Source organism: Geotrypetes seraphini, chromosome 8, assembly GCF_902459505.1.
Source record: "Geotrypetes seraphini chromosome 8, aGeoSer1.1, whole genome shotgun sequence".
NCBI lineage: Eukaryota > Metazoa > Chordata > Amphibia > Gymnophiona > Dermophiidae > Geotrypetes > Geotrypetes seraphini.
Window position 1 is genome coordinate 145,770,960 of NC_047091.1, and position 24,348 is coordinate 145,795,307.

At 50.5% G+C, this 24,348-nt stretch overlaps 1 protein-coding gene across 7 annotated transcripts in view; it reads right to left on the reverse strand.

The window, feature by feature from the left end:
• The window catches only part of PIWIL1 (piwi like RNA-mediated gene silencing 1), a 420,330-nt gene that overhangs the window by 59,846 nt on the left and 336,136 nt on the right, over positions 1-24,348 (reverse strand). The gene's annotated exons all lie outside the window — the stretch shown is intronic.

The following is a 24,348-nucleotide window of genomic DNA, read 5'->3' on the forward strand; positions in this document are numbered from 1 at the left end:
AGATGAGATGTACCAAAGCAGTAACCATCATGGGTGGGACCCCTGAAGGGCCGCCACAAGAACACACTCACTGAACATGTCCCGACATGCCTGAACGTCCACATGGTAGTGGCGAATAAAAGAATTAAAACATAAGAACATAAGAAGCGCCATCTCCGGATCAGACCTTCGGTCCATCAAGTCCGGCGATCCTCACACGCGGAGGCCCTGCTAGGTATACACCTGGCTTATTTTATAGCCAACCATATCTTTATATGCCTCTCTCAAGGAGATATGCATCTAGTTTGCTTTTGAAGCCTAGGACTGTCGATTCCGCAATAATCTCCCCTGGGAGAGTATTCCAGATGTCAACCACTCTCTGTGTGAAGCAGAACTTCCTGATATTAGTCCTGAACTTGCCCCCCCTTAGCTTCATTTCATGTCCTCTTGTCCGTGTCAAATTGGACAATGTAAATAGTTTTTTCTGCTCTATTTTGTCGATTCCTTTCAGTATTTTGAAGGTTTCGATCATATCCCCACGCAGTCTCCTTTTCTCAAGGGAGAACAATCCCAGTGTTTTAAGTCGATCCTCATATTCCAGTTTCTCCATACCCTTCACTAGTTTAGTTGCTCGTCTCTGCACCCTCTCCAGCAGTTTTATATCCTTCTTTAAGTAGGGAGACCAATGTTGGACGCAGTATTCCAAGTGGGGTCTGACCATTGCCCTATAAAGCGGCATTATAACTTTCTCCGATCTACTCGAGATTCCTTTCTTTATCATGCCCAACATTCTATTTGCCTTATTTGCCGCTGCCGCGCATTGTGCCGACGGCTTCAGGGTCCTATCTATCAGTACACCCAGATCCCTTTCTTGTTCACTTTTTCCCAGAGTTGCACCTGACATTCTGTACTCGTATTCCTTATTTTTACTGCCTAAATGCATTACCTTGCATTTCTCCACGTTGAACTTCATCTGCCATTTCTCCGCCCATTTTTCTAACTGACACAAATCGCTCTGGAGTTCCTCACTGTCCTCCTGCGATCTGATTGCCCGGCAGAGTTTTGTGTCGTCTGCAAACTTGATGATCTCACTGGATGTTCCGTTTTCCAGGTCATTGATATAAATATTAAAAAGGATCGGCCCAAGTACCGAGCCTTGGGGTACACCACTAGTCACTTTCTCCCAGTCGGAGAACTTCCCATTTATGCCCACTCTCTGCTTCCTGTTTTCCAGCCATTTGCCTATCCATCTTTGTATATCTCCCTCTATGCCATGGCTTTGTAGTTTCCTAAGAAGTCTTTTGTGTGGAACTTTGTCAAATGCTTTCTGGAAGTCCAAGTATATTATGTCCACCGGCTTTCCACTATCAATTTGCTCGTTCACGGTCTCAAAGAATTGGAGTAAATTCGTCAAACACGATTTCCCTTTCCTGAATCCATGTTGACTGGGTTTCATCAAGTCATGTGTGTCCAAGTGCTGAACTATGCTATCCTTGATCAGTGATTCAATCATCTTGCCAGGGACAGATGTAAGACTCACAGGTCTATAGTTGCCCGGTTCTCCTCTCGATCCTTTTTTGAAAATTGGCGTGACGTTCGCTTTCCTCCAGTCGTCTGGTATTTGACCAGTTCTGATTGACAGGTTTGCAAGATTTTGCAGTAACTCTCCGATTTCGACCTTCAATTCCTTCAAGACTCTCGGGTGAATTTCATCCGGTCCAGGGGATTTGTCACTTTTAAGTTTGTCGATCTGGTAGTATATCTGATCTAAGTTCACTTCAACTGTGGTGAGGCTGTCCTTTATTTCTCCTGTAAACAGTTTCTCCACTTCAGGTATTGTTGAGGTGTCCTCCTTCGTAAAGACAGACGCAAAGAAGGAATTTAGTTTGTCTGCGATTTGTTTATCTTCCTTGATGTACCCTTTTCTTCCCATGTCGTCCAGGGGTCCCACTGCCTCTTTTGCAGGTTTTTTCCCTTTCACGTATCTAAAGAAGGGCTTGAAGTTTTTGGCCTCCCGGGCTATTTTTTCCTCATAGTCCTGTTTTGCATCCCTCACCGCCTTGTGACATTTCTTCTGTTCATCTTTATGTTTGTTCCAGGCTTCGGTTGTCTTCGTGCATTTCCATTTTTTGAAAGAGTCCTTCTTTTCTTTTATGGCTTCCTTCACCTGTATGGTAAGCCATGCTGGTTCTCCTTTGCCTTTAGTTCTCCGATCTTTGGAAATCCTCGGAATGTAGAGATCTTGTGCTTCTGCAATAGTATTTTTCAATAGGCACCATGCCTGGTCTACTGTTTCAAGTTTGTCCACCATCTTCTCGAGTCGTTTTGTTACCATGGCTCTCATGCAATCATATTTACCCTTTTTAAAGTTTAAGGTGGTGGTTAAGGTTTTGGCATGTTTCCCTTTCCCGATGTCAAGTTTAAAGTTGATTACATTGTGATCACTCGTTCCCAGTGGAACCATGACTTCTACTTCTGTTATCGGTCCGGTGAGACCATTTAGGACCAAGTCCAAGGTGGCGTCGCCTCTTGTCGGCTCTTTTACCATTTGCTCCAGGAAGCAATCCCCTAGCACCTCCAGGAACTTGGCCTCCTTGCCGCAGTTGGAGGCTCCTAGTTTCCAGTCTATTCCTGGGAAATTGAAGTCTCCCAATATAACTACATTGCCTGTCTTGCATACTTGTTTGATTTCCTCCATCATTTCTGAGTCAGTGACCTCCGCCTGTCCTGGGGGACGATAGTAAAGGCCAATTTTTGTATCTGCGCCATTGTGACCAGGAATTTTGATCCAGAGGGACTCCAGCTTCTCTTTCCTGTCTGTTGTAATCATTCCAACAGAATCTATTCCTTCCTTAACATATAGGGCAATACCTCCACCTTTCTGCCCTTCTCGATCCCTTCTATATAGTTTGTATCCCTGTAGTACTGTGTCCCATTTGTTTTCTTCATTCCACCATGTTTCTGTTATGCCAATGATATCCATGTTCTCATGTCTTGCTATCGTCTCTAGTTCTCCCATTTTGTTTCCTAGACTTCTAGCATTTGTATACATACATCTAAGTTCCCTTCGTGTTACCTTTTTGGACCTTCTACTCTTGGCTGTCCTTACAGTTTCATTTACGGTATCCTTTACTGCTCCTGTGTTATCTCCCATGTTTGCTGTGTGGTCATCCCCTCCTGTGTCTGAGTTGTCCCTTCCTGCTTGTTCTCCTTTGTTGGCTGTGAGGTCGACCTCTCTTGTGTATGAGTAGTAGTCCTTTGTTCCTACGTCGGGGCATTCTGTTGTCCGTGCCATCGACCGGTGGTCGACTGTCGGCTTTCCCCTGTCCTTCAGTTTAAAGCCTTCTCTATGGCTTTCTTCATGTTGCCTGCCAAAACTCTTGCTCCTTCCTTGTTGAGGTGTAGTCCATCCCTTTTGTAGTATTTACTTTTTCCCCAGAACGCCGTCCAGTTGCGCACGAAGTCGAAGCCTTCGTCTTCGCACCATCGTCTCATCCAGGCGTTGATCACTTGCAATTCCCCTTGTCTCTTTCCATCTGCTCTTGGTACAGGGAGGATTTCAGAGAAGGCCACCTTCACCTCCCTGATCTTCAGTTGTCTTCCGAGTGAGCGGAGCTGGCCCTTCAGCTCTTCCCTGTCATACTTCCGCCCGCTCACATCATTTGTTCCTACGTGGATAAGCACAGCGGTGTCCACTCCCCGTGCGCCATCTATGATCCTGGAGATCCTGTTGGTCACATCCTTTACTCTTGCTCCAGGCAGACAGGTGACTACTCTGTCCTCTCTTCCTCCTGCGGTGTGGCTGTCCACGTGTCGTATAATGGAGTCGCCTACGATGATCCCCATCTTCTTTATTCGGGAGTTCCTTGGGGGGCGTAGGTCCACGTCCTTGGAGTAGGGCCTGTCTTCCTCCTCCAATGATACTCTTGAAATTGTTTCCTGTTCTTTGGGTGGGGGGACATCTTCCTGTGCTCTCACTATTCCTCCTGGTGTGCGGTTGTCTCCTACCTCGTCTTCATTTTCTTCTGTGTTTGCATGGGTGTCTTCTCTCCTCACTTGGGTTTCCTGAGTACAGTTTTCCAGCCCTGGGATCTCTACGTGGTGCTGATGGGCTTCCTCTATGAACATTTCTAGATCCTTGACCTCGTCGTTTGGGCTGTGCTCCACTAGAATCTTCTCCTGTGCTCGGATTCTGTCTTCAAGTTCCATCACTGTTCCCTCCAATAGTCTTACCTGACATTTCAAGCTATCCATCTCCATGCATCGATCGCAAATGTATGCCTGGATCCCCGAAGGGAGGTAGTCATACATATTGCAGTCGATACAGAAGACAGGAAAGCTCATCTTCTGACTTCCTTGGGCTTCCATTTCGTGCTTCACTCGTGGGTTATCTGAGTGATTTGTTGTGACCTACTGCTGCTCTTTTTCCTACTGATCCTACCTCCCCCTTACCTTCTGACTTCCTGACTGCAGTCTTCCTATTTGAGTGAGTCTGTTTGTGTTACAGTGCCTGTGCCTTTGTGTGCTTGTGTTCCTTACCTGCTGCTTCCTTGTGTTTCTTGCCTTGTTGTCTCTCTCGTGTGTGCTGTCTCTGCTCTACCTCACCTTGATTGTATGTGCGGGTTGGTTTCTTTTGTGTCTGTCTCTTCCTTATCTTCTGTGCTTGTCGGTTCCTTACCGGTCTGTTCTCCTCTGGTGTTCTTGAGAGTAGCGCTCGTCCCTTGCAAGGCCCTTCGCAAAGGCGCTCTCGCTAAGGCGAGCGCCTTTACCGCACGCCTTCGCCGCGCGCCGAACGGCTGGGCGCCGTTGGCTCCTCCCCTTTTCAAGGGGGAGTCCGGCGCTGCCTGTGACGCGTGGGGGGGGGGGGGGCGGAGCGAACTCTCGCCGCTACCCCGAGCCTACTGTCCTCCTACTTCCTTCTGCTTTCTTCGGTGCTCGGCACCAACGCTGCCTGCCTCCTCTGCTTCCTGCTCCCCTTCTCTCCTCTCTCTCTTCGGCACCGCGTGTGAGACAACCAAAAGACAACCAAACTGCACCTTTACAGATATTCACGGGAGGCACAAGAAAACTCTCAGTCTAAGAGGCCGCCTGACCCCAAGTGGAATAAACATTGAGAAAATCTGGAAAAGGTTTCTTCTGAAGAAGGTACACCGAAGCGATAACCTCCTTGATCCAGCGCACATTCGATGCCATGGAAGTACGAGAACCCGCTAACAGAACAAAAAGACGATCTGACTACCAGAACTCCTTGGTCCACTGAACAAAAGCATGAAGACATCCAATTTGAACAACTGCATCTGCTATAAAGAGCCCTCACAACTACCTAAGACCAGAAGGACAACAGACTTGTTGACATGAAAAGGAGAAATGACTTTTAGCAGAAAGGAGGAAACCAGCCCCAGTACGACCCACTCCCTACAGAACTCCAGGAAGGAAGGCCTACATGAAAAGATCTGCAGTTTGGAAATGTGTCTCACGGAAGTAATGGTCACCAGGACCACCACCTTAAGAGTAAGGTCTTTCAACTTGCAAGAGCCAAGCGACTCAAAAGAAGGAAGAACGAGCACGGAAAAAACCAGATCGAGATCCCAGGACGAACTGGAGGCAGGAGCAACTTCACCACTCTCAAAAATTGAATCACATCTGGTGAACAGGCCAAATGCCAACCATATAACAGACTGAAAAAAGAAGACAAAGCCACAATCTAAACCCTGAAGGAGGACCAGGCAAGGCCCCACGCCAGGCCATCCTGCAAAATCTCCAAGATGTGAGGCAAAGATGCACGAAGGGGAACCACGCCACAAGCAGAACACAACTCCTCAAAAACACTCCAAATGCGCATATAAGCCCGAGAGCTGGAAAGTCTCCGAGAATCCAAGAGGGTGAAGATCACCTTATCTGTGATTCTTACTTAAGCGTTCCCTTTCAAGAGCCAAGCCGTAAAACAAAAGGGACCCATATCGAACATAGGAATGAGACTTTGAGTCAGAAGGTCGGGCGAGAGGGGCAGAGGAAGAGGATCTGTCATGGGCAGAGGAACCAGATCTGCGTACCATGGCTGCCTAGGCAAGTCCAGAGCTTCCAAGATCATGTGGCCTGTGTGCCAGGCAATGCGAAGAACTCTGCTCACCACTGGCCACAGAGGAAAGAGATACAGAAGGCTGTCCATCGACTAAGCCTGTACCAGAGAATCCAGTTCCTTGGCCTGAAAGTCCCTGTTCAGACTAAAGAACCTCGGCGCTTTAGAATTGACATTCATGGTTATGAGCTCCATGACCAGCCAGCCCCATGACTGAACAATTAACTCGAAGGTCTCCAGCCCAAGACAAAACTCCCCGGGATCCAGCACATGACGACTGAGGAAGTCCGCCTGGATATTGTCCACTCCCGCTATGTGGGAAGCCAAGATGTCCAGATGAGCCTCTGCCCATTCTATAAGAAGAGTTGCCTCCTGCACTACCAGATGACTCTTGTCCCCCCCACCTCGACAATTGACGTAAGCCACTGCCATGACATTGTCCGAGAGAACCTGAGCAGAATTGCCCTCCAGCAAAAACTGGAAGACTACTAAACGCCAATAAAATGGCTCTGGTCTCCAGAATATTAATTGACCAGGATGCCTCCATTGGCAACCAGCTGCCCTGAGCCAAGAAACCAAGACACTGAGCTCCCCAACTGAGGAGCTCGGTGTTCGTAAGAAGCACTGTCCACTGGGGCTGATCTCGACTCACTTCCTGAACCAGATTGGAAGACTGTAGCCACCAGCGCAGGCTGAAACAAACTAACCCTCGAAAAGGGACAGGAGAGCCCAGATTGTGAATCTGCAATGACCACCGCCAAAGAAGAGCATACTAAAGAAGGAGCATGTGAGCTCGAGCCCACCTGACTACTTCCAGGGAGGCCACCATCACCCCAAGACCTGCAGAAAATCCTGCGCACGAGGACAACAACAATCCATCAGGGAACGAATCTGCAACTGCAATTTCAATACCTTGGCCTTGGGAAGAAAAACTCTCCCCAAGCTGGTTTTGAAGAGAACTCCGAGATACTACAAGCGTTGATACAGTCAACCATCTTTTGGACTGGTTGACCACCCAGCATAGTGACTTCCAAAATCCAAGACGTGACCCTGGAGCTCTCCTGAAAAGACTTTGCTCGAATCAACCAGTCGTCCAGATAGGGATGAACTAGAATGCCCTCCTTGCGTAAGGCTGCTGCTGCCATCACCACCATAAACTCGGTGAAAGTCTGCAAAGCCGTGGTGAGACCAAAAGGAAGAACACAAAACTGATAGTGCTTTCCCAAAATCGCAAAGCAAAGGAAATCGCTGATGGCTGGCCCAAATTGGAACATGCAGAAAGGCCTCTGTCAGGTCGAGGAATGTCAGAAATCCTCCCCCCACCCCCTCCCCCACCCCCGGTTGAACAGTAAGAATTACGGACTTCAGAGTCTCCAAATGAATAGATGGAACCCAGAATATCCTGTTGACACCTTTCAGATCCAAAATGGGCCAAAAGACCCCTCTTTCTTGGGCACCACGAAGTAAATGGAATACCTGCCAATTCAAATCGCCTGAGGCGGCACTGGGACTAATGCTCTGAGGTCCAGCAACCTTTGCAGAATGACAAAACGCTCGCTTTTTCCAAAGTGCCTAACAAGGAGAAGAGAGGAATGATATGATAAGGGCCGGTAAAACTCGAGAGCATAACAATCCCGAATCACCTCTATAACTCACTGATCCATTATCTTGGCCCACCCCTGGTAAAAGTCCCACAACCAGGGGGAAGGACCTGCAGTGAGTCATTTGGCTGAATGAGCAAAGGAGGAGCATCTGGCATAATCCAGACACCCCTCCCCCCCGGTGGGCTCCACGAAAGGAATGCATGCGCTGAATGAAGCATCCTCCAGAAGGGAAAGGATCCAAGCCCCGTCCAGGGCAGTACCGAAAAAAACCACAGAAACGCCCATGGGTGGCACCACCCCGAGACGCCTGGTAAGATCGGTCCTCTGGAAGCTGTGGCACCTTAAGTCACTCAAGGCCTGAACAAGCTTATCCAACTCCTTCCCAAAGAGGAAGGAGCCCCAAAAGGGAAATTAACTGAGCTTAAACTTAGATACCACATCTGCCAACCAACCCCAAAGCCACAGGGTAGGGCAAGTGGCTATTCTGAGTGCCATAGACTTGGCAGATGTCTGCAACAGATTATACATGGCATCAGAGAGATAAGCATCAAGCTCAATCTTAGCCACCTTCTGATCCACTAAGGACCAGTTAGCTGACTCCTGGTCAAGGACCTGCTCAGACCACCGGAAACAAGTCCCGGTCACCAGACCACCACAAATCACTGCCTGGACAGCTAAGGCAGCCATGTCAAAACTATGCTTGAGAGAATCCATCTTACAGTCCTGAGGATCTCTCAGTGCCGAACCGCCCTCAACTGGCACAGTATGCCTAGGTGAAATAGCAGAGACCACCACATCAGCCACAGGAGACTTGAATGTATCCCTATCTCAATCGGGAATTGGATACAGCACTCGCCATGAACAGCACCATGCAAAAAGCTGCATCTGGAGTCTTCTATTGTGTGTGCACCATGTTACGAATATCCTGATGCTTAGGAAAGGAGTGGAATGCTGACCAGATTCCCCGAAGCAGAGGGTCCACAATTCGAGGGAGATTCTTAGCTTCCTCCTCAAAATGAAGACACCTGGAGAATAAACTCCTGCAGCTCTCCCTGGTGAAAAATGTGCATGACCGAAGCATCCTTGTCAACCAGCGTCTCTAAAAACATGTGTCCTCATCATCTGTCTCCCTCCCCCCCGAAGATCTTGGGGGGTCCACCCCAGTATCCAAGTTCTCATCCGGCAAAACCGGGTCAGTCAGAAAAAAAATCCTCATCCCAAGACACCTGTGGCCACTTGGAAGACTGAACTAGGGCAGACATGGAAGGAAAAGACCCCTACCCAACCCAGAGACACCCGGGGCAGAAGCAGGACCCCCAGCCATCTGCAAATAGCTAAAACAAAATCAGGGCAAAAAGCCCCCGGCGGCACAACAAAACTCACTGCAGGTGCGGAAGAAACAGCTAGTACCTGTTTCTGATGCTCTATCACAGGATTAAGGTCACCTGAGGCCACAGGCAAAATGGTGAAGCTTCCTGCAAAAACCGGAGAAAAGCCCGCTGAAAAACTGTCTCCCGAGGCCAGTAGCAGCAACGAGGCCTGCCTGACTAGACCCAACTGCTAAAGCAGAACTGCAGGCAGCAGCTGCTGTAGCGATAAGAGAATCTCCAGCACCCTTGGTGGTAAGGGAAACCTTATTTCCCTGACCATCAGTGGCTGACGAATCGCCAGTGTGGGCCGTAGGGGAAGCACAGGCTTCGCCACCTCCCAAAGCCGACAAGCAGTGCATGCGTGAAGGGGAACCTTGCACCCAAAGCCTATGTGGAGTCCCCTTCGAAACAGCCAGAGCACATCATACATATGCCGGCTGATCCACTGCTTGGAATGCACATCTTCTGCTTTATAAAAGTGCTCATTCTCTCTTACCATACGCACAAAGACCGGCTGCCTCAGGTCTTATTTTTTTGTTTGGACAACAAAAGCTGTAACGGGGGAGGGACTCACAGCCCACTTGTACTACTGCTAAAAGTCAATGTGTCTCAGTCTCCACCTAGAGAATGACATGGAGGGTCAAATTTTTCAATATATCACTCAAGTCAGGTGAAGCAGTGGAACTGATACCCCTGACGCAGCAAGACAAAGCGAAACGGAGGGTTCCCCGTCGGGTTTATCGGCTGCAGGGTCCTGGAGTTAGAGTTTGGACTGAGATGTTCCTGGATGCCATTAGCAGCTAAGTTGTTTCTATTTTTTGACTGCCTCCTGTGCAATACTGAGGTCCATTGTATTGAAGAACTCACGTATCCACAATATCACGAATTGGGGGCTGGGTGCCCGGGTGTGCTGTTTGACATCACTCTGCAGGCTACTATAGTGCCTTTTTTCTATTTTTGTTCACATGTACGAGTGGTTATCTTTATGAAGTGGAGTTTTTTTGCCAGATGAAGCAGAACTGAGGCATTTTCTCCACTTTTTTCTTTTTTCTTGCTTTCTTATTTGGTGTGTGAATGATTGATGTGTTTGATTGAGGCCTAGTGTTATAAAGTGTGTGTCTGGTTCCATATAGGGTTTTACTTGAGTGATATATTGGTAATTACAGACCCTGATCCCGAGGTAAATTGTTTAGGGGTCAAATTTTTCCCTATCTCCACAGGAACTCAATTTTCCCATCCCGTTCAATTTAGTTGCTGTCCCTATCCCATTTCTGTAAGCTCAGCCTTAACTGCACAGATCTCAAACATTTGTGATTTTAAAGTGTTTGAGGTTTGTGCAGATGAGGAGAGAGCTTGCACGAATGGGGCAGGGACAGGAAAAGAACTCGCCATGACGGAAAAATGAGTTCCTGCACGGACAGGGAAAAATTTGTCCCCGTGTCATTCTATCTCTACCTGCTGGTAGAAGAATGTAAACCCATCTGTTCTGTGCCGGTCTTGAGGAATGCTGAAGAAACTGCTGATTAGCTATAGGGAGAAAAAATTATGAATGAAACTTCCCTTCAAACCATCACTAGAAAAAAACCAACGGCTCTGCCTCAGTTTTGTTGTTTTTTTAATTAAACTTTAATGCTTAAAGAAGTAAACCTCACTGGCTCTCCAAGCTGTAGTCTTTGCCCCCTTGCAAGGTATACAGCTGAGGTATCTCTAAATAAAAACTGGGGAGGTTAGGGAATGGGAGTAGGGACTCAGTCACTCAAGTATGACACCCCTGAGATTTAACAGAACCTCCAAGGGCCCCAAAACTCAGTCTGGGCAATAAAAGGCCAGAAAAAGCCCCTGCCTATCCTCGCCAAAAGTTTCTAAGGAAAGGCTTAGGACAGGGGTATCAAAGACCCTCTTCGAGGGCCGCAATCCAGTCGGATTTTCAGGATTTCCCCAATAAATATGCATGAAATCTATTTGTATGCATTGCTTTCATTGTATGCTAATACAATGTTTTTCAACCTATGGACGGGCAGAAATGGAGGAATTGTTTTGCGGACCAGCGGTTGAGGAGTGCTGGTGTGGACTTGGGTGCTACTACTGGAGATGGGGGGAGTGACTTTTCCTATTAGGAGGCTTCTCCTCAGCCTACATGGGGGCTCGGGAGGTCGCGTCTCACGCTCTGACTTGCTGCTCCAGTTCTGTGCCGCGTGTTGCAGCAGCGGGACCTTCATTCCTTTTGGCTGGGTCTGGGAGCCGGAGGACCTTCCGGGGAGGACCGAGAGGAGAGCGCAGGCTGGGGAGGCGGTGGCTTTCTGTGCATGCACAGCGGATGCCTTTGGGCAGCATGGGCAGCGGACTCGCCGCTTGGTGCCTGCTTGGCGCGCCTCCAGCTCTCCAGTGGCCTTTGACCGAGAGTTGCCCATCGGCCACTGCACCAGGTTCGTGCCAGCTCCCCGTTGGCGGCCCCGGTGCTACCTGGAGGTGTTGGAGGATGGCTGCACTGGTGTTTTTGCCTGGGTGGTCTACGAGGCGTTTGCAGTGAGCCACCTTTTTAAACTCAGTGCTTGCGGGGGACGCTGGTCCTTCGCGGACTGGCGGGAGATTTTTGCAGACCGGCACAGGTCCATGGACCGGCAGTTGAAGAACACTGTGCTAATAGATCTCATGCATATTCATTGGGGAAATCCTGACAACTCGACTGGATTGCGGCCCATGAGGAGGGACTTTGACACCCCTGGCCTACAAAAACAGAACAGCACAAGACTTACCACTCCACCTGTTGGGACTGAGAACAGACTGATTCTATGAGGGACAGCACAGTCCACTTGTACTGTTAGAATTCAGTGAGTTCTCAGTCTCCAACCGCTGGAGATGGGAGCGTAAACCCATCTGTCTGTGCCGGTCTGGAGGGATGCTAAAGAAGAAAAAGTTTTCAGTATTAAAATCGGTTGGAATTTTCTATGTATCTTCTCTAGATTGCAGTGTACTTGCTTTTCACTGACAGTTTATGATAGTTTCTAATTTAAACACTCTACTATATTCTACATCATTTATGTACACTCTAGTCTCCTGACTATTTGTAAACTATGTCGAGTTCCATTGAAACTGTACATGACCTTACATTTGCTATTGAAGTGATATTAAGTGATCTGCATTACTTGCAACACTACCAGAATGCGTGAAGGTACTATATACTAAGTTTAAGGCACAATCCATATCCCACTCCACACAATGTGCTTTGTGCATTATGCCAAGTGTCAGCAGGATGATTTGCCCATGCCCCTTGGCCACATCCTTTCTGGGTTGAGTGCGAGCATTTCAGCCACAATTCTATAGAATAGATTGCGTTCACTTAAATCCCAAATAATTGCTAATTTGTGTTAACTGGCTCATTAGGTAATTATGTTGCACACACATCTCAGGATTGCACCCAAATTTTGGCACACATCTCAGCAACTTTTATAGAGTCTGAGGGTAACTGCTTAATGAAAGATTAGGTTTCTTACCTCTGTTAATCTTCCTTCTTGTAGATCTTCTCTGGAGGCTGAATGGATGGGATCTTGCATCTCTGATAACTTAAGTTACAGGGCAACTAAAAGATGATCCCTCCCCTTTGGGCTACCTGCCCAGTAGCTTCCTGATATGCCCAGTTAGTAGAAAAGTCATGGAGACCTATGACAACAGGAAACAAGAAAAGAAAGAGAGGGCGCAGGAACTCCTGCTACCAGTCAATTCTGCTCAATATCGTATTATATCAAAACCTACGGCCAAAAATGGCCAACAGGAGTCGAACACATAATATAGATATTATAAACTGCAAAACCCAGGAAAATCCTGGAACGTGCACACAGTCTGAAAATCAGAAGGGGCAGCCTCCCGGGGAACCCCCACCAACCCTTAAACTTTACAAGGGGGAATACACATGAAATTCTTAGTGAGGTTGGTCAAAGACAGAAATCCAGCTTACCAGTTACTGAAGAGGCGACATGTGAATCGGACAAAAAAGATGGGCAGGCGTTCAGCCTCCAGAGAAGATTTACAAGAAGGAAGATTATCAGAGGTAAGAAACCTAATCTTTCATTCTTGTCAATCTCTCTAGAGGCTGAATGGATGAGATATATCAGAGCAGTCCCAAAAGGGGGGGGGCCCGATGAGCCCGCCACAAGAACAGAAGTGCCAAAGGCCATAGCACCCTTAGCCACTACATCAAGCCCGTAAAACCTGGAAATGGTATGAAGGGAAGCCAACAGGGCCACCTGAGAAAGCTCCTCAGGCGAGACCGCATGAGATTCAGCCCACGAGAAAGCCAGTCCTCAGGTAGAGTGAGCCCTCACCCCAAGGAGTGGCTTCTTCCCTGCCACCACATAGGCTGTGGAAATGGCCGCTCGTATACAACGCAAAATAGTAGTCTTGGAAGCAGGCCGACCCTGATGCGCGGGGCCCTTCAGGACAAACAGAAGGTCCGTCAGACGGAAGTCGTTAGTGGCCTCAAGGTATCTCAAAAGAAGACACCGTACATCCAGAGACTGCAAAACACAATCCTGAGACTTGGAACCTGAAGGAACCAAGGCTGGTAGCCGAACTTCCCGGTGATGTGGAAAAAGAAACCACTTTCGTAAGAAAAGAAGTCAGAGCCCTCAAAATCACTGCATACTCCGTGATGCGAAGAAAAGGATCTCTGCATGACCTGTTGGGCCGCCGCGTGAGAGGACTGCTGGGTACGATGGACCTCAGGTCTGACCCAGGGGAGACACTGCTTATGTTCTTATGACACTCGCCGTGCAGAAGTGACCACCACCAGGAAGACGGTCTTGATGTTAAGATCTTTCAGAGATATCTCATCCAGGGGTTCATAGGGCGGACAAGTCAGGGAGCGCAGGACCAAATTCAGATTCCATGACGGGCAAGGCAGCCGCAAGGGAGACCTCAGCCTCCCTGCCCCCGGCAAGAACCGGACAACATCCGGGTGAGAAGCCAGAGAACCCCTGAACGAAGAGGGACCCAAACAGGAGAGCCCTGCAATGTGAACATGTACAGAAGAGACCGCCAGACCGTTCCTGCAGGAAGTCCAGATCCTGAGCCAGCGATGGTACCAAAGGGACCACCCGAAGCCCCGCACACCAAGCCTGAAAACACCTCCAGGCTTACGCATAGGCCGAGATCGTTGAATTCCGCTTGCTCAGTAGGAGCGTGGCGATAACAACAGAGAAAAGCCCCTGTCCATAAGACCAAAGTAGTCTGGAACTTGAAGTGCAAATGGTCCCTGCGTGAGCAACCGCCAAAGGCAAGGAAGTTGCAGACTGCTCCCGGAGCTCAACCTCACAAGGGCTGCATACTAAGGTCGTAGGGGCCAGTCTGGAGCCACAAGAATCACTGGACGCCTCTGCGAGGACACCAGGTGCAAAACGCGCCCTATCATGGGCCATGGGGGAAAAATGTACAGGAGTTCCGCTGTGGACCAAGGTTGAACCAGAGCGTCGAGTCCGACGTTGCCGACCTCTCGGCAGCGGCTGAAGAATCTGTCCGTCTTCCAGTCCACTGATGATGCCATCAGATCGAAGGTGGGACAATCCCAGCAGTGCACTATGGCCTCGAAAGCCAGACCTGGTAGGGACCATTCTACCTGGTCCAGAGACTGATGACAGAGTAAGCCTGCCTGAACGTTGCCAACACCATCCACATGGGCTGCAGATAAGGCCAAGAGATGATTCTCTGCCCAAGCAAAGAGCATCTAAGTCTCTGATCCCAGCAGAGGACTCCTCATGCCCCCTTGATAGTAAACAGCCGTCACATTGTCTGAGAACACTGAACAGCCTTTCGGCGGTAACTCCCTCGGAATCATAGCGGAGCTAACCGGATCACTCATAGCTCCAGTCGATTGATTGACCATCGGCTCTCTCAAGGTGTCCAGTGGCCCTGGACAGGGAAGGACATGCAAACCGCTCCCCAACCGGAGAGACTAGCTCCAGCCAACTGATTGACCATCGGCTCTCTCACGGTGTCCAGCGGCCCTAGACTGGGACGAACATGTAAACTGCTCCCCAACCAGAGAGACTCGCGTCCGCAGTCAGGGTCACCCAATCCAAGACCCACAGAGGGAGCCCTGTGGACAGAGTGACTGGGTTCAACCACCACATCATACTGCCGTGCGCCACTGCCAACCAAGGCAGCTTTACCCCTAGCACATCTCTCTGGAGATTCCACCACTCAAGAAGCGAAAACTGAAGACGACGCAGACAAGCTCCTGCCCATGGTATTACAGTGGAACTTCAGTTTACGAGCATAATTCGTTCCAGAAGCATGCTCGTAAACCAAAATACTCGTATATCAAAGCGAGTTTCCTCATAGAAACTAAGGGAAACTCGCTTGATACGTTCCCCCCCCCCCCCCCGAGGACAGTGGCGCTGCTAGACCCCCTGAGAACCGTCATTGCGCCCCCCCCCTTGCTCACAAAGGTCCCCCCGCACGAACAACTTCAAACTTACCCCCCATCTGGCACCGGCACGCAGCCCACAGGACATGCCGGTGCTGCTTGAAGAAATTCCTGCCTCCTGCTGGGCCTTGAGCATGCATCTGCGCATGCTCAAGGCCTTCTAGTTCTCCCTCTCGCCGAGATTCTCGGAGATCTCCCTCTCTCCAAGAATCTCGGTGAGAGGGAGAACTAGATGGCCTTAAGCATGCGCAGATGCATGCTCAAGGCCCAGCAAGAGGCAGGAAGCACCGGCACGTCCTGTCGGCTGCGTGCCGGTGCCAGACGGGGGTAAGTTTGAAGTTGTTTGGGCGGGGGTGCCAGTTCACGCGGGGGGGGGGGGGGGGTGTGTGTGGAAGCGATGCCGGTTATCGGGGGTGCTCGCTAATTGAGTCAGCATTCGGTTTGCGAGACAAGATTTGCAAGAATGTTTTGCTCGTCTTGCGAAAAATTCGCAAACCGGGTTACTCGCAAACCGAGGTTTCATTGTACATCTATGGTCGCCACCATGAGACCCAACACCTGCAGGTACTGCCAGGCCATTGGTGTCGGGACTGCTAAAATGTCCCAAATCGCACTCCTGAGTTTCAGTCTTCTGGATCCTGGAAAAAAAACACCCAGTTCAATCCTGGTTGACCCGGATCCCCAGGTACTCCAAGTCCTGGTTTGGCACGAGGCGACTCTTCCTCAGAGTGAGCACCCATCCAAGACGTACCAGCAACGACACTACTTGGCAAACCACCAAGCGACCCTGCTTCCACTGAGGAGCTCTGATCAGCCAGTTGTCGAGGTACGGAAGCACTAGGACACCCCAAGATCGCAGATGGGCAGCCACCACCACCATGATCTTGGTAAAGGTCTGGTCGCTGATGCCAAACCGAATGGGAACACAACAAACTGGAAATGCCTCCCAAGAACAAGAAACCTCAGGAACCTCCGATCTGGGAATATCGGGAAGTGGAGACAAGCTTCCGTGAAATCAAAGGAAGCCAAAAAGTCCCCGGGTGCCACCGCTGCTAGGACAAAATGCCCTGGGTCCAACCGTAATGCAGAACTCGCCAGAATGCATGCACTGCTCACAGGTCCAGAATCGTTCTGGAATCAGAGTCCTTCTTTGGCACGATGAAGAAAATCGAGTATCTCCTGGAGCTGAAGACATCCCGTGGGACGGACTCCATGGCTGTCAAATCCATTAACCGGCACACCGTAGCGCGCAGCTTGCCGGCTCTGTTCGGATTTTCCTCGGGAGAGGACCGGAAGAAGTCCAGCGGCAGCCGGAAGAACTGTAGTCGAATACCATCCTTTCAAACCGCTAGAACCCATGGGTCATAGGTTGGCTTTAGCCATTCTGAAAGGAAGGCCAAAAGCTGTCCCCCGATTTGGGGGGTGGGGCCTTGCCAGAGACCCGGCGTCATAAGGTTGTCTTAGAAGGGACAGAAAATCGAGAGTTGGAGGGCTGTTGGCGCACTGCACCTCCAAAGCGAGGTCTATAGGAAGCTCCGAAATTCGCCAGTAGGGCTGAAAAATCAGCCGTTCCGTCCCACTGGACGGACGAGGTCCAGAGCCATGAAGTGCCTGAGGCTTACAGTCCTGCACACATGTCATCAGGTCATCCAAACCCTGGTCAAATAAGGGCAAACCATGGAAGGGTAAGTTGCTCAGCACAGACATGGATGAAGAATCACCCGACCACTGTTGAATCCATAACAGTCTTCTGAAGAACCACCCAGCTTAGCAAACACGGTCAAAATATCACATAGTGTGGCTGCCAAATAATTCACTCCAGAAATCAGGAAGCTGAGGTCCCGAAGGACAACTTCCACAGGAACCTTACGAAGTTCAGTATGACATGCTTGGGCCACAGAGGAAGTGGCTGCTGTAGCTCGCACTCCTGTTGCAGCAGATCAAAAGACACTTCATAACAAAATCTAGTCTTTGGTCCATCCTTCAGGACAACTCCTCCAGCCTAGGGGAAGGAGGTACATTTAGCGACCTGAGCCACTGCCAAATCCACCTCAGCGGGACTAGGTGCTTGGAAAATTAAAAAAACATGGGGATACAATGTAGCCCTGGCCCTAGCATACTTCAGGAGACCCTCTGGGACCCCCCAACCTCCAAGAGCATTTCTGCTGAGTCCGCATGTGCTGGAAATGGAGCGGAGAGCAGGTGCATAGAACACATGATTGAACACTCTACCTGAACTGCAGAGTCTGAGTCAAGTCCCAATGTCTGCAGGGATTCAGAGATAACATCAGGAAGGCAACTGGACTTAGCCTGCGCACCATCTGATACTCTCCCACATCATGAGAATCAGCATTCTGAGAATCCCCGAGATCCGCTAGGCTAGTCACATCAGCGGGACCCACCGAAGCGCCGTACGAAAGCAACGGCCTATAAAGTGACGCAGGTACCGAGACAATAGCGGGAAGTTGCTGCTGATGTTCAGACGTACCAGCAAGGATCAGATTGACATGCTGGAATCCAAAGGCTGTACAGACTGCTGCACTGCAGTCTGATAGGGAGACACAGGCATAGCCCGCTTTCTCATGAAAGCCTGATACATCATATCCACAAATTCCAGCGGAAATTGGTCCTCGGCGGCCTGAGCTAATCAGCGGGACTCAAATATGAAATTGGTTGAAGATCGATGAGATTTTCCCTGGAACTGTGCTTGCGTTTTGCGAAAACACCCTCCTCGCACAATTCCGGCGTCCTGGACGCTGGAATCGCGTCTGGCAGAAACAGAGGAAATCAGATCCTCTCCGGAGTATAGTGCGGAATCCACACACTGTTTACGCCCCTTACGGGCCGTGGCGTACAGAATACGCAGCTGCGAAACCGCAAGCCATCCACCGTATTTACAGCATGAATTCATGCCATCCTGTCCTGAAGTGGCCATCTGTGAAGTTTGGAGCAAAAACAAAGCTTCTAAGCCCATAAAAATATAGTTTTAAAAACTTTAAAGAAAATCCAAGATGGCCGCTGCGGGTGCAGATTTTGGCAGGAAAATGCTAAATATGGCAATTTTAGGATTTTACAGGTGTGGGGGGGGGGGGTACCAGGGCATGCAGGGAAACCCCTCAAAACCCCTATTTGAGGACCCCCCAAAATCATCAAACTCTGTGACTTACAGACACCACAGAGACATGTGCTGCAATGCATTTCAATGGCAGCCAGTAATACACAGTGCAAGCATATTGAGATCATTACCTCAGGAGCTGATTAAACTTCTGGCTGCCTCAACTTCCCTGTCTCTTCAGATCACGACCACCAGGACCCCTCAGGGAAATCAGGGAAGACATGCGGCGTGGTTCTGATACCGGCGTACCTCCACAGAACCGCAGCAGCCTGCGCTCTACCCCTTTGCGGACGAACCAGGGGAGAGATGGCTCCCGATCCTGGAGACAAGATTCAATCTGCAGGCTGTCCAGAGGGCTTACTGCAGTTTCAAGCTTCCAGAGCACCCTCCAGAAGCAGACAAACTTTAAAATGTCTGCGATCTCCCGCCAAAGGATAACTCACATAGAGTTGATCCGCAGCACGTGGGCAAACTCGCGGAAAAAAAATAAAAAAAGAACTAGGAAGTGAAAACAAATCACGAGCAGAATTAACTAAAATGAAACTAAGCAGTGAAGCTGCAGGAACAAACTGGGCATGTCAGGAAGCTCCCGGGCAGGTAGGGGAGGGATCATCTTGTAGTTGCCCTGCAGCTGAAGTTATCAGAGATGCACGATCCCATCCATTCAGCCTCCCGAGAGATTGTACAAGAAAGCACAGTTACTTACCGTAACAGGTGTTATCCAGGGACAGCAGGCAGATATTCTTAACGTATGGGTGACGTCACTGACGGAGCCCCGGTACGGACATTTCTTAAGTAGAAAGTTCTAGTTGGCCGCACCGCGCATGCGCGAGTGCCTTCCCGCCCGACGGAGGAGTGCGTGGTCTCCAGTTAAGATAAGCCAGCTAAGAAGCCAACCCGGGGAGGAGGGTGGGACGTAAGAATATCTGCCTGCTGTCCCTGGATAACACCTGTTACGGTAAGTAACTGTGCTTTATCCCAGGACAAGCAGGCAGCATATTCTTAACATATGGGTGACCTCCAAGCTAACAGAGAGGGAGGGGGGATGGTTGGCCATTAGGAAAATAAATTTTGTAACACAGATTGGCCGAAGTGTCCATCCCGTCTGGAGAAGGTATCCAGACAGTAGTGAGTAGTGAATGTGTGAACTGAAGACCAAGTAGCCGCCTTGCAGATTTCCTCTATAGGCGTGGAACGGAGGAAAGCCACAGAAGCAGCCATAGCTCTGACCCTGTGGGCCGTGACAGCACCTTCCAGTGAGAGGCCGGCCCGAGCATAACAGAACGCAATACAGGCAGCAAGCCAATTGGACAGCGTTCGTTTAGAGACAGGACGACCCAGACGGTTAGGATCGAAGGTTAGAAAAAGCTGAGGAGAGGAGCGGTGAGCCCTGGTACGGTCAAGGTAGTATGCAAGGGCACGCTTACAATCCAGTGTGTGTAACGCCTGTTCCCCAGGATGAGAATGGGGTTTTGGGAAGAAGACAGGCAACACAATGGACTGGTTGAGGTGAAAGGCCGAAACCACCTTAGGGAGGAATTTAGGATGGGTACGCAGAACCACCTTGTCATGGTGAAAAACAGTGAACGGTGGATCGGCGACCAGTGCATGCAGCTCACTGACCCTCCTGGCAGAGGTGATGGCAATGAGGAAAAGCACCTTCCATGTGAGAAGCTTGAGCGAAGTAGTAGCAAGAGGCTCAAAAGGAGGTTTCATGAGGGCTGATAAAACCACATTTAGGTCCCAGATGACAGGAGGAGGCTGTAGAGGTGGTTTGATATTGAAGAGGCCTCTCATGAACCGGGAAACCAGAGGATGAGCCGTGAGAGGTTTTCCGAGGATAGGCTCATGAAAGGCAGTGATGGCACTGAGGTAGACTCTGATTGAGGTGGACTTGAGGCCAGCATTGGACAGAGAGAGCAAATAGTCCAGGACGGTTTCCACCGCCAATGAGGTGGGATTGTGATGATGCAGGAGGCACCAAGAGGAAAAATGGGTCCACTTCTGATGGTAACATTGGAGCGTGGCGGGTTTCCTGGAGGCATCCAAAATACGACGGACAGGCTGGGACAGATTCTCTGGAGAGGTCAGCCCGAGAGAAACCAAGCCGTCAGGTGGAGTGAAGACAGATTGGGATGCAGTAGAGACTGATGCCGCTGCGTAAGTAGAGTAGGAAACACAGGAAGAGGAATGGGCTCCCTGGAGCTGAGCTGAAGCAGGAGGGAGAACCAGTGCTGTCGGGGCCACCGGGGAGCGATGAGAATCATGGTGGCCCTGTCCTTGCGGAGTTTGAACAAGGTCCGCAACATTAGAGGCAGTGGAGGAAAGGCATAGAGGAACCGGTCCGTCCAGTCGAGCAGGAATGCATCCGGGGCCAGATGATGCGGAGAGAAGAGTCTGGAACAGAACTGGGGCAGCTGATGGTTGTGAGGAGCTGCAAAGAGGTCCACCTGCGGGGTGCCCCAGCGAGCAAATATGGAGTGGAGAGTGGGAGGATCCAGAGTCCACTCGTGAGGTTGAAGGATGCGGCTGAGATGGTCGGCCAGGGAGTTCTGTTCGCCCTGGATATAGACAGCCTTGAGGTAAAGATTGTGGGCCGTGGCCCATGTCCAGATACGGAGGGCCTCCTGACAAAGGAGGCGAGATCCGGTGCCGCCCTGCTTGTTTATGTAGTACATGGCGACTTGGTTGTCTGTGCACAGGAGAAGAACCTGAGGGTAGAGAAGGTGCTGGAAGGCCTTGAGAGCATAAAACATGGCTCTGAGCTCCAGGAAATTGATGTGATGTTGACGCTCCTGAGGGGTCCAGAGTCCCTGGATGCATAGATCTCCCATGTGAGCTCCCCATGCATAGGGGGAGGCATCTGTGGTTATGATCATGGAATGAGGGGGTAAATGAAAGAGGAGACCCCTGGAAAGATTTGAGGAGTTCAACCACCATTGAAGAGATTGCTGAAGAGACGATGTCACAGAGATGGGATGAGAAAGAGGATCCGTGGTCTGTGACCATTGGTTGGCCAGGGTCCATTGAGGTATCCTGAGGTGGAGTCGCGCCAGAGGGATCACATGGACTGTCGAGGCCATGTGGCCCAGAAGGACCATCATCTGTCGAGCAGGAATGGATGGATGGAGGAGCACCTGCCGACAGAGGTGAAGCAGGGTCCGGTGCCAGTCGGCAGGAAGGAACACCCTCATCAGATTGGTATCGAGAACTGCTCCGATGAATTGAAGGCGCTGCGTGGGAAGCAGATGCGACTTGGGGTAGTTGATCTCGAACCCCAAGAGATGGAGGAAAGAGATGGTTTGATGAGTGGCTTGCAGCACAAGTGGAGATGTAGTTGCTTTCACCAACCAATCGTCCAAGTAGGGGAACACCTGTAGGTTGTGGGACCTGAGAAAAGCCGCTACCACAATCAGGCACTTGGTGAACACCCTGGGTGATGATGCGAGACCAAAGGGCAGCACCTTGTACTGATAGTGGTGATTCTTTATCTGGAATCGGAGGTAGCGACGTGAAGCCTGATGGATTGGAATGTGAGTGTAGGCCTCCTTGAGGTCCAGGGAACATAGCCAGTCGTGTTAAGACAGAAGAGGATAAAGTGTAGCAAGGGAGAGCATTCTGAACTTTTCCTTGACCAAACACTTGTTGAGGTTCCTGAGGTCGAGGATAGGACGAAGGTCTCCCGTTTTCTTGGGTACCAGGAAGTAGCGGGAGTAAAATCCCTGACCTCTTTGGTCTGGTGTAACTTCTTCGATGGCATTGAGGAGAAGAAGGGATTGGACCTCCCTGAGGAGGAGTGGAGTTTGGGAGGAGTGAGAAGCAGACTCTACGGGAGGATGGTCTAAGGGAAGAGTCTGGAACCTTAGTGAGTATCCGTGACGGATGATGTTGAGAACCCACAGGTCTGATGTGATGGCCTCCCAGCGTTGGAGAAAGATGGTGAGGCGGCCTCCGATAGGTTGAGGAAGAGGCATCGAAGGTTGGAGACTGGCTATGCCCTGGAGAAAGGAGTCAAAAGGGCTGAGGAGGTTTAGTCTGAGGGAGAGGCTTGGTCGCCTGGTGAGACTGAGAGCGAGCCTGAGCGTGCTGTTGTTGGCGAGGACGGCGAGATTGCTGCTGAGGAGGATTAAGCGGTCTGGCCGAGAATCGACGTTGATAAGAGGACTGAGGCCTGTATGGTCGTGCAGGTGGAGTCTTCTTTTTAGGCTTAATGAGGGTGTCCCATCTGGTCTCATGAGCCGAAAGCTTTTGTGTTGTGGAATCTAGAGACTCTCCAAAAAGTTCATCACCAAGGCAGGGCGCGTTGGTGAGGCGGTCTTGGTGGTTCACATCAAGATCAGACACCCTCAGCCAGGCTAGGCGCCGCATGGCCACAGCCAGTGCGGAGGCTCGGGAAGTGAGCTCGAAGGAATCATAAATCGAGCGCACCATGAATTTTCTGAGCTGAAGGAGGTTGGAAATCTGTTGTTGGAAGAGCGGGACCTTACGCTCAGGTACATATTTTTGCAGAGCAGAAAGTTGTTGGACCAGGTGTTTCATATAAAATGAAAAATGAAAGGTGTAGTTGTTGGCCCTGTTAGCCAGCATGGCATTCTGGTACAGGCGCTTTCCAAATTTGTCCATTGTCTTCCCCTCTCTGCCAGGAGGGGTGGAGGCATAAACACTGGAGCCCTGGGATTTTTTGAGAGTAGACTCAACGAGGAGGCTCTCATGGGGCAATTGGGGTTTATCAAAGCCCGGAATAGGGATGACCCGGTATAAACTGTCCAGTTTTCTGGGGGCACCCGGAACAGTAAGGGGATTCTCCAAATTCTTATAAAATGTTTCCCGTAGGATATCATGTACGGGCAGTTTGAGAAATTCCTTGGGAGGTTGGTCGAAGTCCAAGGCATCTAAAAAAGCCTGGGACTTCTTAGGAGTCGGACTCAAGTGGGATTGAGAGAGCCGCTGACATCTCCCGAAGGAATTTCGTGAAGGAGGATTGTTCAGGCTTGGAGGTGGTATCAGCCATGGAGGGTTCCTCATCTGTAGAAGAGGCATCCTCCTCGGTACCGAGTGGGGATTGCTCCCATAAATCTGGGTCCCTGATGGCAGGCTCAGTATGGCGGGTTTTAGAAAGGGACTTGCCAGAGCGCATGGATACGGTACCGGGAGATGAAGACCGGCGTCGATCCCTGTCCCGGGAGGAATGGTGTCGATCCCGGGACCGGGAGGGATCCTCTGCAGTACAAGTCTGAAGTTCAGGCTGGGCAGATAAGACCGGCATGGAGGTGTTCATCGGTACCGAGGGGGTGGACACCGGTGGAATGGTGCGAGGCTCGGGCCGGTCTGGTACCGGAAGGAGCGGTGCCAGTAGGGTCGGAAGGAGTTGTTGGAGTTGCTGCTGTAGCTGCTCCTGTAGTTTGTCCTGGAGGATGGCCGAGATGCGGTCCTCCAATGGGGGCACCGGTACCGTTTTAGTTTTCTTCGGTACCATAGGTGCTGCTCGACGCTCCGGCGATGAGGAGGCCGATGACGAGGCACTCACCGAGATCGGAGCGGAGCGTTTACGGGATCGGCGGGACGCCGGAAGGACCGGAGTCGCCGCTGTAACTGGAGGGCGCTCTAGGGAAGTGGAAGGCTTCTTAGCCGGCTTACCTGGCGCTATCGACCCCGAGGAGGGATCAGGCGGTGTCGATGTGGTCGGTGCCGATTTAGGCGGTGCCGTCGACGTCGGTGCCTGATCCATGGCAGAACCGGTGCCGAAGAGGATATTCTGCTGGATTTGCCGGTTCTTAAGA